Source organism: Oncorhynchus mykiss, chromosome 9, assembly GCF_013265735.2.
Source record: "Oncorhynchus mykiss isolate Arlee chromosome 9, USDA_OmykA_1.1, whole genome shotgun sequence".
In the NCBI taxonomy this organism is placed as follows: domain Eukaryota; kingdom Metazoa; phylum Chordata; class Actinopteri; order Salmoniformes; family Salmonidae; genus Oncorhynchus; species Oncorhynchus mykiss.
The window spans coordinates 50445431-50458843 of NC_048573.1; the positions used below are offsets into that span (position 1 = coordinate 50445431).

The window sequence follows — 13413 nt, forward strand, 5'->3', positions numbered from 1 at the left end:
TTTCATTAATAAATTGAGACCCGACTGAGTAAAAAATAGTTGTGTTGTTTTTTATGTCTGCATCGGCCCTGTGTCCAATATATGGTGGCTGGAGCAGTCGACACATCACGCGCGTCGCTGGGAGTTCCCTTGTCCCCTATAGCACGCCCCTCCGTCTTTCCTCCGCGCCTTCCCGGTCGTGCCTCCCATCTATTCTCTCGCGCCATCTCCCGGGGAAAAGAAGCTGAGGGGCGGTGGCGGCGTCGGTGTAACGTTGCTTCGCTGGCCTGTAACCTCAATGGTCCACATCTAGACTGAAGACTGACAGTTGGACCCGACAGGACAGGTAGCCTTTATTTAATTGTTCTGCATTCTCTGGCAGTTATCTTGCAGTGTATGGGAGGCACAGGTGTAGCCTGTGTATCATGTGAGCATGACATTGTAGCCGACACCCGGAACGTTTTGTTATTCGTACAGTAGTGGAAAATAATGCCTGCACAAAACCGTGTGTTGACACCTTCCCATATATGCTACCGGTGTTAAAGCCACCGCCGGTTTCGTGGAATGATTGCAAGGGTGTTGCCAAAGGTTTAATCTGTGCAGTATGATCGGTCCGGTGTTCAATCATATGCCAAGACCAACATCCTTCTTCATGTATGATATGCTGGGTTATAATGCAGCGTAGCCTACGATAGCTAGTGTCAGTGTTGCTTATAGTAATGTGTATTAGGCTACGCGCGTAACAATGCGTTAGGACCCTGCGAGTCAGATGCAAGTGTGTCAAATCTGTTGTCCGAAATATTCTAATATCCAGTATTGAAATAGGCAATTGACCAATGCAGTATATTTGGCTGTCATGCCTACGGCTTTACTTGTGTGCGTTTTAAATGATTCAAATAGCCATTGTCTCACCTCTAGACAAGAGAATGAAGCCGGAGTATTGGTGCGGGTGTGGCAAAGGGGACAAGCAGCATGCGTGCCAATCTGTAAATGAACGTGCATGCTCTGGGTAGGCAACAACTGTGTAGGCAAAACGCTAAATAAATAGTTTAACTGAAATCGTTCAAAATCAAGAAAAGAAGGTAGAATTTAGAATCCTCGAGATGCACCTGCTACAGAATAAGTATATTTGAAAGCATGGCTAGGCTAGCCTAGTTTTGAGTTCACATCCACAGCTGTAATCTGCTGTAGCCTATTCAATGGTCATTTAAATTAGGTAATGACACAGCCTATTACAAATATACCAATACCCCCCCCTACCTACCTGCTGCTGCTGCACCCCCCTTCCAACAACGGAACCTTTTTGTCCAGTTCTTATTTTGGATGTGAGTAAAAACCCCATCATTCATTGTTAACACATCATATTCACCACCAACTTGTAATTCAAATACAATTTCTGAATGGGGTTTGAGTAGCTAGGCCAACAATAAAAAAGCAGACCCCTCATAGGTAGATGCTTCCATTTTTCAGTGTAGGCTACATTTGCACTCACTGAAAGTTTGTTTTTCCCCAACCAGACAATTAAGTGAGTTTTAATATCAAAGTTGCAAGATGTGAGACTTTCACATGAAGAAATTTACAGTAATGTCAGGTATTTATTGAATTTACATCAGGGATGATAAAATATCACACATGAAACAACACTTAGAAAACAATGGCTGTGCAAACGACAATTGTTCTTCCGAGACAGCGCCACAATCTAACTGTTCAACAAACAGAATTGTAAGACTGATGTTTGAGCGGGCAGTGGTTGTGGGATTGATTAAATATTGTAGAGACAAGCCAAATCTAGGTGAAAATGTAAATTTTTGCATGACGGCTGTTAGAGAACATTATACACTACATGACCAAAAGTATGTGGACACCTGCTTGTCGAACATCTTATTCCGGCAGGGTAGCCTAGTGGTTAGAGCGTTGGACTAGTAACTGGAAGGTTGCAAGTTCAAACCCCCGAGCTGACAAGGTATATATCTGTCGTTCTGCCCCTGAACAGGCAGTTAACCCACTGTTCCTAGGCCGTCATTGAAAATAAGAATTTGTTCTTAACTGACTTGCCTAGTTAAATAAAGGTAAAATAAAAAAAATAAAATAAATTCCAAAATCATGGGCATTAATATGGAGTTGGACTCCCCTTTGCTGCTATAACAGCCTCCACTCTTCTGGAAAGGCTTTCTACTAGATGTTGGAACATTGCTGCGGGGACTTGCTTCCATTCAGCCACAAGAGCATTAGTGAGGTCAGGCACTGATATTGGGCGATTAGGCCAGACTCGCAGTCAGCGTTCCAATTCATCCCAAAGGTGTTCAATGGGGTTGAGGTCAGGGCTCTGTGCAGGCCAGTCAAGTTCTTGCACACCGATCTCGACAAACCATTTCTGTATGGACCTCGCTTTGTGCATGAGGGCATTGTCATACTGAAACAGGAAAGGGCCTTCAACATTGAGATCTCTGTATTACAGCAGCTAGCTCTTATTGGTGAGCTGGTCTATACATACTTTCATTGCATCAGACTGAGCTTACAGTACCAGCTACCGACTCATGCCTCCTCTAGTCTCACAACACAGTCCTATTTCTTACTGTCTGGATTCAATCTGATCTTCTTTTGGATCCTCTCGTTCTTTCTCCTAGCTAATCTACTGTCTACTCTACAGTATTCGACTGAGCATCTGTGTGGGTGTCAGTGATCAGTCTAGTGTGCGTGTTCACTCACCGTGCTTCTCCACTGATCGCGCACAGCAACTGAAGCAGGATTTCACATTTCTCTATTCCCCCTATTTGGGGCCTGTTCAGAGGAAGGCAAGCCTGCCACTCCTCCATCCCTCTGTCTTACCTCTCCTTGATTACTGCCTGTTTCTGCTTCCCCAGAGTGCATTCTAGTCTTTGTGCCAACCAATGTCATTGTTCTGTGCCCCTTGTGTTATTATGTCTCCCTGCGAAAGAGGGTTGCTTATGAATACTATTGGTTTGGAGATAAGGGTTATGATCAACACATAACACCTCCAGATACATACTATATGAGGAATTGCTGTACAGGAAAATTCCTACAGGAATATTCCTTAAAGCCTATGGTTCAGTTAGTTTCCTTGTGAAAATTGCATTTTATGTTCATGTCACATGGAACACATTTACCAGAAATAGAAGCCAATTGTCCATAGAAGATCATTTGGAACAGTTCGTGCATGTATCATGACGACATTTTCTGACGTTATTGTTCGTTTTTGACTTCGGCAAGTGTTTCTTTGGCTGTTTCGTGCACACAAACATCTTTCGCGAAGGCAAGCCGAAGTCGTCAGCCGAAGTCGTCAGCCGAAGTCGTCAGCCGAAGTCGTCAGCCGAAGTCGTCAGCCGAAGTCGTCAGCCGAAGTCGTCAGCCGAAGTCGTCAGCCGAAGTCTACCACCCCTCGTTGGCGATTGGTCAACTGAAGGAATTCTTCAATGACGTGCCTGTTGTCATTCAACAAGAGACGACTCGTCGTCATGCAATTATTTTCCGGTTTGCCTATAGGCGCCAGCCAAACTGTAGCATGCTAACGTCTTTACAGTCATGCATGACACACTCAGACACACTGCCTCCCCTGTGTCAGCTCCATGTCATTACATGATTGATTTTCAATCCATGATATTTCATTGAATCTGCTGGAACAGTTATTTGTTCACAGCCATATTGAATTCACCACTAGATAAACTTACTGTCTCAGAGTCATAAGATTGATTGTAATAAACAGTCATTACACATTACAATTGACAGATGTTTATATCTTTCGAATGACGACATTGTGTTGTCTTTACGCCACTGAGAGGTAGCTAGATGACTGTATTACATCAATTTACCTCAGGAAGACAATGCATGTCCAAGATCATTCTCGTGTCAAGCAATATTGTCTCGAAAGACCAACAAAGGATTTTGCTGCTACCTGGCACATTCCTCTTGCAATGGCTGTTTGCTTTTGCAGACACTGTTTTGAACGTTTGATTACACTAACTCAGTCTGAACAGCTATTGGTTCACAAGTGTTATGCTCATTGCTCACTATTTAGGTCAACAAATTAATATGAAACAAACTGCCTCAGTCATGATGTAGCATGTGTATTTGTCACGCCCTGACCTGAGATATCTCTGTTTTCTTTATATTTTGGTTAGGTCAGGGTGTGACTAGGGTGGGTACGCTAGTTTTTGTATTGTCTATGGTTTTTGTATTGTCTAGGGTTTTTCTATTGTCTAGGGTTTTTGTATGTCTAGGGTTTTGTAGGTCTAGGGGTTTTTGTATATCTATGTTGGCCTGATATGTTTATCGTTGCTGTTTATCGTTGTCTCTTATTGGGGATCATATTTAGGTAGCCATTTCCCTTTGGTGTTTGTGGGATCTTGTTCTATGTTTAGTTGCCTGTCTGCACTATTCATATAGCTTCACGTTTCGTTTGCGCTTGTTTGTTTTGCTGAGTTTCGGTTTTATTAAAAACATGTGGAACTCTACTCACGCTGCGCGTTAGTCTCATCTTTATAACGAACGTGACAGTATTACATCTTCCAATTAGAGGAACTAATAAACTATGAGCCTATCCTGTATTTGTCTATGACATCCTCTGCTAAACTAGCTGCTCACTATTTTGGTAGTGTGGCTGCATGTAACTATAGAAGGATAATTCATATTTTTGACTGCGTACATCAGATAACAACACCAATATAGCCTACAGAAAGAGGTACTGTTCCATGTCCTGTGAAGGTTCTCCCACTTGACTGCACATGTGCGCCCACCTCTACTACAGTAGGTAGCTCGAGCCAACTTCCTCTCAGCATAGATTGATGGACTGGCCATAAACTCCATTAGAATAAAATATCTGATTAATACAGCTCCGATAGTGTATGGACCGGCATACTAAACAGGCAAGGTTGTGTGAGGAAGGTCCCGTGATTGGCCAACATTGAGAATAAATAGGTTGGGCTCTATAATCATGTGGATCGAGGTCTTTCACTTTATGTGAACTTGATATTTATTTTTATTTATCCTTTATTTAACTAGGCAAGTCAGTTAAGAATAGGGTTGAAAAGGGTCGAAAACTTTCCAGTAAATTGCCGGAATTTTCCATGGGAAGTTAAGCCCTGAAATTTGGAGAATTTTGCTTAAAACTTCTTAGGGCTGAAATCCCGTTAACGGGATCGATATGACAACAGCCAGTGAAAGTGCAGGGCGCCAAATTCAAAACAACAGAAATCTCATAATTAAAATTCCTCAACCATACATGTATTTTATACCATTTTAAAGGTAATATTGTTGTTAATCTCACCACAGTGTCCAATTTCAAATAGGCTTTACAGCGAAAGCACCACAAATGATTATGTTAGGTCAGAGCCAAGTCACAAAAACACACACAGCCATTTTTCCAGACAAAGACTGGAGTCACAAAAAGCAGAAATAGAGAGAGAATTAATCACTAACCTTTGATGATCTTCATCAGATGACACTCATAGGACTTCATGTTACATAATACATGTATGTTTTGTTCGGTAAAGTTCATATTTATATTCATATTTATCAGTTCATAAATCTCAGTATACATTGGGCGCGTTATGTTCAGTAGTTCCAAAAACATCCGGTGATATTGCAGAGAGCCACATCAATTTACAGAAATACTCATCATAAATGTTGATGAAAATACAAGTATTATACATGGAATTAAAGATATACTTCTCTGTAATGCAACCGCTGTGTCAGATTTCAAAAAGGATTTGAGTCCCTGGCGGCGTAGTGTGTTACTGATGGTAGGCTTTGTTACTTGGGTCCCAGGTCTCTGCAGGTCATTCACTAGGTGCCCCCGTGTGGTTCTGGGATTTTTGCTCACCGTTCTTGTGATAATTTTGATCCCACGAGGTGAGATCTTGCGTGGAGCCCCAGATCGAGGGAGATTATCAGTGGTCTTGTATGTCTTCCATTTCCTAATAATTGCTCCCACAGTTGATTTCTTCAAACCAAGCTGATTACCTATTGCAGATTCAGTCTTCCCAGCCTGGTGCAGGTCTACAATTTTGTATATATCCTCTCTCATCTTTTTAAGTGGGAGAACTTGCACAATTGGTGGCTGACTAAATACTCCCCCCCCCCCCACCCCCCCCCCCCCTGTAAATATTCACTTACCATTGAAGATCTTCATCAGAATGCACTCCCAAGAATCCCAGCTCCACAATAAATGTTTGATTTGTTCAATAATGTCCATTATTTATGTCCAAATAGGAGATAGGAGATACCGCTCATGTGAAATGCACATGAACAGCGCGTTACTGCTGCCAGACCTCTGACTCATTCAGCTCTCATTTGGTCCCACTTCACAGTAGAAGCATCAAACAAGTTTTTAAAGACGATTGACATCTAGTGGAAGCCTTAGGAAGTACAAGATTATCAATATCCCACTGTAACTTCAATAGGGGCTGAGTTGAAAATCGACCAACCTCAGATTTCCCACTTCCTGTTTGGATTTTTTCTCAGGTTTTTGCCTGCCATATCAGTTCTGTTATACTCACAGACATCATTCAAACAGTTTTAGAAACTTCAGAGTGTTTTCTATCCAAATGTACTAATACTATGCATATATTACCAACTGGGACAGGTAGTTTACTCTGGGCACCTTATTTATCCAAGCTACGCAATACTGCCATAAGAAGTTAAATTCATCAGTTAGCTTATAAAAGTTAACCTTTTTTGTGGGATACACATAAGGCAATTATAGGTCTTGTGGCATATTTTGTTAAACTTTCCCCAATTCAATGGAATCTCAACCCTCTGCATGCACAGTGCATTCTTCCATCACATGTCCAGTGCACTTTTCCATCACATGTACAGCTGATTCTCAAGATCTTGCACACTAATGAGATGCTATTGAGCCCACACCACTAGACTCTGAGCCAAGGACTACATGCTTTCTGGTAAGTTTGATTACAATACTGGGTGAGGTGAATATATTTGATATGACATACATAACTAGTAATTAGTAATTAGTAGCCAACAGCAAAGTGTCTTTAAATAACTTCTAACTTGTTAACCATTTCTGCTAAGTCGTTTTTGCTATCATGTGGGTTTTAGCTTGCTTGAGCCTGCTAACTGAGAAGTGTTCATTCACCTGTTTCTATACATGTTTCATTTAAAAAATATTTATCTAACAAATTAGTTGTTTAATCTAACTGTTTAACTATCTATCTGTACATGGAAATGTATTTGTTTTTTTTACTCATTTTTTTTCTAATCTTTACAGGAAAATGCCACAGGCTGATGTGTAGAGAAATTTCATTCCAGCTAATGTAGAAGGAAAAGCTGTGTACATTTGCAAATACTGTGCCAAATCATATGTGAAGAATGCAACAAAGATGCAGAATCATCTGGTCAAGGGAATGAAGTTCCCTCAGCACTCACAACAAGCAACCTCTGACAAAAGGTCCACTACTTATATTCGAGGTTAAAATTATGAATCAGACATCTTATCGATAGCAACAGCTCATGGTCCTACTGGAATCAGAAGTTTTTTTTGACTCAATTGAGGAACGTAGTATGCAACTCAATGGAGGAACGTAGTATGCAACTCAATGGAGGAACGTAGTATGCAACTGGATCACCCCTGATGCTCACAGGCAATGTGTAATGAAAGAGATTTCTGAATGTTCTTTGTCCAGCATACACCCCTCAGTCATGCTTTATCTACCAACTTGCTGGATGCAGAGCTCAACAGAGTTCAAGTGAAGGTCAGGAAAATCATAGAGAAAGCTGACTGTATTGCAATCATCTCTGATGGGTGGTCAAATGTTTGTGGGCAAGGAATAATTAACTACATCATCTCCACCCCTCAACCAGTATTCTACAAGAGCACAGACACAAGGGACAACAGACACCCCGGTCTCTACATTGCACATCAGCTGAAGGCAGTCATCAATGACCTTGGACCACAAACAATTCTGCCAACATGAAGGCTGCTTAGTTTAAAGTGGAGGAGTCCTACCCTCACATCACATCCATTGGCTGTACTGCTCATGCATTATATCTGCTCCTCAAGGACATCATAGCACTGAAAACAATGTATACACTCTACAAGAGAGCCAAGGAAATGGTTAGGTATGTGAAGGGTCATCAGGTTATAGCAGAAATCTACCTCACCAAGCAAAGTGAGAAGAATAAGAGCACCACATTGAAGCTGCCCAGCAACACCCGTTGGGGTGGTGTTGTCATGTTTGGCAGTCTCCTGGAGGGGAAGGAGTCTCCAAGAAAAGGCCATATCACACTGCCGATATGGACAGCCCCATCAAGAGGATCCTACTGGATGATGTATGTTGGACCCCAAGTATGCTGGCAAGATCATCCTGTCTGGTACAGAGATCAACAAGGCCTATGGTGTCATCATTACCGTGTCTGGCCACCTTGGCCTGGATGAGGGCAAGGTTCTTGGCAGTCTGGCAAAGTACACTTCCAAGCAAGGGCTTTGGGATGGAGATGCAATATGGCAGTCGTGCCAACATATCTCATCAGCCACCTGGTGGAAGGGACTTTGTGGATCTGAGACTTTTTCTCCTGTTGCCTCCATCATCCTCCAAATCCCACCATCATCAGCCAACTCAGAGCGCAACTAGTCCTTGTTTGGTAACACACACACCAAAGCAAGTAACAGGCTGACCAATACAAGGGTTGAAAAATTGGTGGCCATCCGGGCAAATTTTAGGCTTTTGAGCCTGACACCGAGCCATCCTCAACAAGGTTGGAAAGTGACAGTGAAGATGAGGCCTCAGAGTCTGATGTTCAAGAGGTGGACGTTGAGGAGGTTCAGGGAGAAGACATGAAAGCCTGAGAGGAAGACAAACAAAGCTTTAGTTTCTAGACTATCATTTAACAGATGTATGTTAAATGTTTTTGGGGGATGCGATGGATCATTGGGAATCATTCAGTATTCCCTTTCTTTTGTTGTTCAGTGAAATCATCCCATGTGAAGAGTCAACTCATTTAATTAAAGTTCAATTCATAACTAAATTATATAATTTTTTTATATTAGAAGGATTTAATCATTTGCAATTTTGTCTACTTATGATAAGGTAAAATGTTTATGTTTCGGTCTTCATATGATATGGGAAATATATCCAATGTAAAAAACATCTACATTTAAATGGTATTAAAATTCATTTGCACATGTTTCCGTTAATTCCCATATATTCCCGTTAATTCCCATATATTCCCGTTAATTCCCACAGAAAGTTTCCACCTCTGAATATTCCTCAAACTGTGCAACCCTAGTTAAGAACAAATTCTTATTTACAATGACGGCCTACTCGGGTCAAACCTGGACGATGCTAGGCCAATTGTGCGTTGACCTATGGGACTCCCAATCACTGCCAAATGTGATGCAGCCTGGATTCAATCCGGGTACTGCAGTGATGCTTCTTGCACTGAGATGCAGGATCTTAGGCCACTGCGCCACTTGGGAGCCCTTGATTCTATACTGTCACATTATATACTGTCACCTCATATATACTTTTACCTCATATAAAACATTTGATCTCCCACCAAAAATGCTGGAGTATTGAGGCCCAATTTTTTTATTTATTGCATCACTGTCCAAATAGATACGGAGGTGAGTGTAAATAAAACCAACATCTATTTGCACCTCTATATGTCTGCCTGAATCTTTGCCCTTACAACTGCTACAAGGTATTTTACAAACAATGAATGTGCCCTAATTGGAGGGAGATAGACAATACATTCGTGGAGAGAGATAACCCTATCACAGTCCTCGCCTTCTTGTCTTTCGTATTCTGGACTGGTTCTTAATCAGTTATGTTTAGGGCTGTTGTTGTTAGACCTAACAGTTGTATATTTCTGTAAATTGAACCATGCATTAAGATTATTAGGCTATTGCAAGTGTCAGAGGGGAGAGACCAGAGACAGAGTATGATTCTCAGCAGTGGCGTGTATTCATTCAAGATATGGACTTGATGGAAAGACGATTGTCTTATATATTCTGGACTGGTTGTCATTCAGTTATGTTTAGGGCTATTGGTAACAGTTAATTATTTCTGTACAATGAACTGTGTATTTTGCAATAAATAATGTTATTTATTGCATTTATTATTAGACCTTTGTAGAATATTTATTATAAATGACATTGAACTGTTCCATAAGAAAAGCTTGCCGACCCCTGTATTATAGCTTCATGATATCTGGACAATCTTTCATATGCCAAGTCTTTTTGTCTCGTGCTTTAGACCCATCAGCCGAAATGTTATGGCAAACTGTGTTTGACAACCAGAGTCTTCACTCTGTCTTCCATGTGCCTTCCCTCTCTGCTGTGACATGACACTGAGCCACCATGTTTGATAGATTCCTCCTGCCACCTGCCGAGCAGATGAAGGATTGGCCCCAGGGCTACAGCGACCCGCCCTAGCTCGCATCACATTTTTGGGGCCGCAAATTGTCAGGGTCTCTGTAAGGAAGAGGGCATGATGACAGATAGGCACCGTCAGGTCATGACGGATGGCACGTCATGGCACATCATTCTGCAGAAAATGACCCCCCCCCCCCCATTATTTCCATTACAATCTGGGCATTTATCTTAACGCTAGCTACAATCGACGAGCCTTTGTTGTGCTACCATACTATATCTATACTCAACCTCCATTGTTTGAAAGTGACATTCTGCAGTATGAGTTAGGAGTCTTTCTACTACAGCAGATATATGGTTTCAACATGTCAATGATACTGATGTTTCATTTCAACGGAGCTGACGCAAAGTGGTGATTGTTATCTGGGCTCTGTCTCAGGAATTGAGAGCAGAACAGAGGTAATCTCACAGACATAACGTCTGATTGAGTCTCTGATTGACATTCCAGACTCACAAAGTTCCAAATTCCTCACTATCCCTTCCCCTAACACTCCATTGTTTGCAGATCTGTAATGTGTAAGCAAAAGGGCGGAAGCTCCACCACACACACACACACACACACACACACACACACACACACACACACACACACACACCACAGGGGGTGTATGTACAGAGCAGATATTAATAAGCTCCCAGACATTACTTGAAATGTCAAAACGTACAATAGATTAATTGGCCGACAACACAATGCCAAGTTGGCATCAAGAGGACATTGAAATCCAAATTGCCCAGCCCGGTAAACTCTATTTTATTACATGCCGGTATTGATGCATGGACTGAGTTGGATTTTTACCTTGCCTTAAATAACGGTATTTTAATGTTTAGTTTCAAATCAAATCAAGTTGTATTAGTCACATGCGCCGAATACAACAGCTAATGTGCGATCCAGAACACAGCCTGTAGCCCCAGAGTCTATGAAAGCAGGAACTGCCCTTTGCCCAGAAACACTGGAAACAACTCGGAACCCCTCTGTCCTCTCACGACGACTTTCCCAAAGCCGGTTGTCAAATCGGATGGCCAGAATGATAAGTTCATCCAGAGTGTCAGGGTTGTCCTGGGAAGCCAGTTCATCCTTCAGAACCTCACGGAGTCTGTTCAGAAAGGCTGAGTGAAGGGCTTCTGTATTCCAACCGCTCTCAGCAGCGAGCATCCGAAAGTCAATGGCGTGATCAGCTACTCTCTGGCTGCCCTGCCGAAGCGCAATGAGTCTTTGAGCAGCATTCCTGCCACTGATGGGTTGATCAAAAACCCTCTTCATCTCCTGGGTGAAGCTTTGCCAATTAAAACAAATGTCTGATTGCTTCTCCCATATGGCCGTGGCCCAGGCCAGAGCCCGTCCTGAGAGCAAGGAGATGACGTATGCCACTCTGGAACGCTTACTGGGAAACGTTGATGCCTGCAGCTCGAAGGCCAGCGAGCATTGGAGCAGGAACCCACGACACCTCCCAGGAGGCCCCTCATAGCACTCCTGTGCCGGGAGATGAGGCTCCCGAATGGAGGAAGATGCTTGGGCTGGTAGGGAGTGGAGGATTAGGAACAGCCACAGGTGCAGCAGCCGTTGCTCCCGCCTGTCCTGTCTGCAGAGTGAACACAAGAGTTCTTAAATAATCCGACAATGTCTGCAGCCAAGCCTGCAGCCATGGCAACCAATCACAGTTCCATGGTGGGTGAGAGCCGACTAGCAAGCGCTTTGGGTGTGCACATATACATTTTTTACCATGAATAGTGCCCGTTAGGCAACACTGGAGCCAAAAGCATCCTAGAAATCGGGACAATGCCCCTTGTGGCAAAAGTAAGAACTGCCATTGAATCCATTGAAAATGCATGGTCAGAAACTAGGTTTCCATTCAATTAGCGACAGATTTTCATGCGAATATTCTAAAATCTGCTTAAAGAAATGACATACATTTTCTCACCAGTCATGAGTTTCCACACGTAATGCACACAAAAAGTGCTTTTATGCTTAATCTTTCATGTACCGAATAAAAATGTATTTCCATCGCATTTTCAACTCTACTGATAGTTTTGTCACAGAAAGCCCCATTAAAATATTTTTTGTTGTTGCCACTCTAGGGTCATGCACGATTCATTAAGCATATTTAGAACTTTTATTATTCAAAAACATAAAATATATACCATAAAATATATACCATAACACCGTAAAAAGAAATACAAAATATTGTGATACAGTATTTTGGCCATATCGCTCAGCCCTAGCCCAGCCTCTAGTGTTCTGCAACATACTTCTGGCAATGATCTATGAACAGTAAGCTCATTTGTCTTTTTCTAATGTAATCTGCTGTCATTTACGTCACTCAGAAAACAGGGTTCCAAAAGGGTTCTTTGGCTGTCCCCATAGGAGAACCCTTTTTGGTTCCAGGTAAAATCCTTTTTGGTTCCAAGTAGAACTCTTTTGGGTTCCATGGGGTTCATGACTTAATGACAAGGAGCTTCTTTGAAGAGATAAACAGTCAAAGAGTTGTGCACCTAAGCACTTGCCGTCCCATTCCCTATTATCTCCTCTAGGCTGAAGATTAAGTGTGCAGTGACCATAACAGATGTGGAGCTTTCAGTAATTGAGTTGCATTGCGGCCTAAATGAAAGAATTGATTGGCCCCCACGTCTTGACATTTGAAATGAGCACCCACGCTTCTGTCACTGATCAACTTCTAAGACCATTTCTCTCTCTACACACACACACACACACACACACACAGAGCATATTACATACACTCTTAGAAAAAAGGGTTCCAAAAGGGTCTTTGGCTGTCCCCTTTGGAGGACACTTTTTGGTTCCAAGTAGAACTCTTTTTTTGTTCCAGGCGAAACTCTTTTGGGTTCCATGTAGAACCCTCTGTAAATGGTTCTACATGGAACCAAAAAGGGTTCTTCAAAGGGTTCTCCTATGGGGACAGCCAAAGAACCCTTTTAGGTTCTAGATATGTCACGGATCACCCTGGCACTGATGCTCATTCTGTTCACCAGTTCCGGAGGTCTACTTCACCGGCTTTCTAGGCTTCACTGAA

The 13413-nt window shown here is 42.3% G+C and overlaps 1 protein-coding gene across 4 annotated transcripts in view; it reads left to right on the forward strand.

The window, feature by feature from the left end:
* Positions 1-121: 121 nt before the first annotated feature.
* Positions 122-13413, forward strand: part of si:dkey-178k16.1 (band 4.1-like protein 1) — a 111946-nt gene continuing 98654 nt past the window's right edge. For all 4 annotated transcript variants that reach the window (XR_005053279.1, XM_036988244.1, XM_036988245.1 and 1 more), the window contains exon 1: positions 122-325. The gene's annotated coding sequence lies outside the window, so the exon portion shown is untranslated. The remainder of the gene's footprint in view (positions 326-13413) is intronic.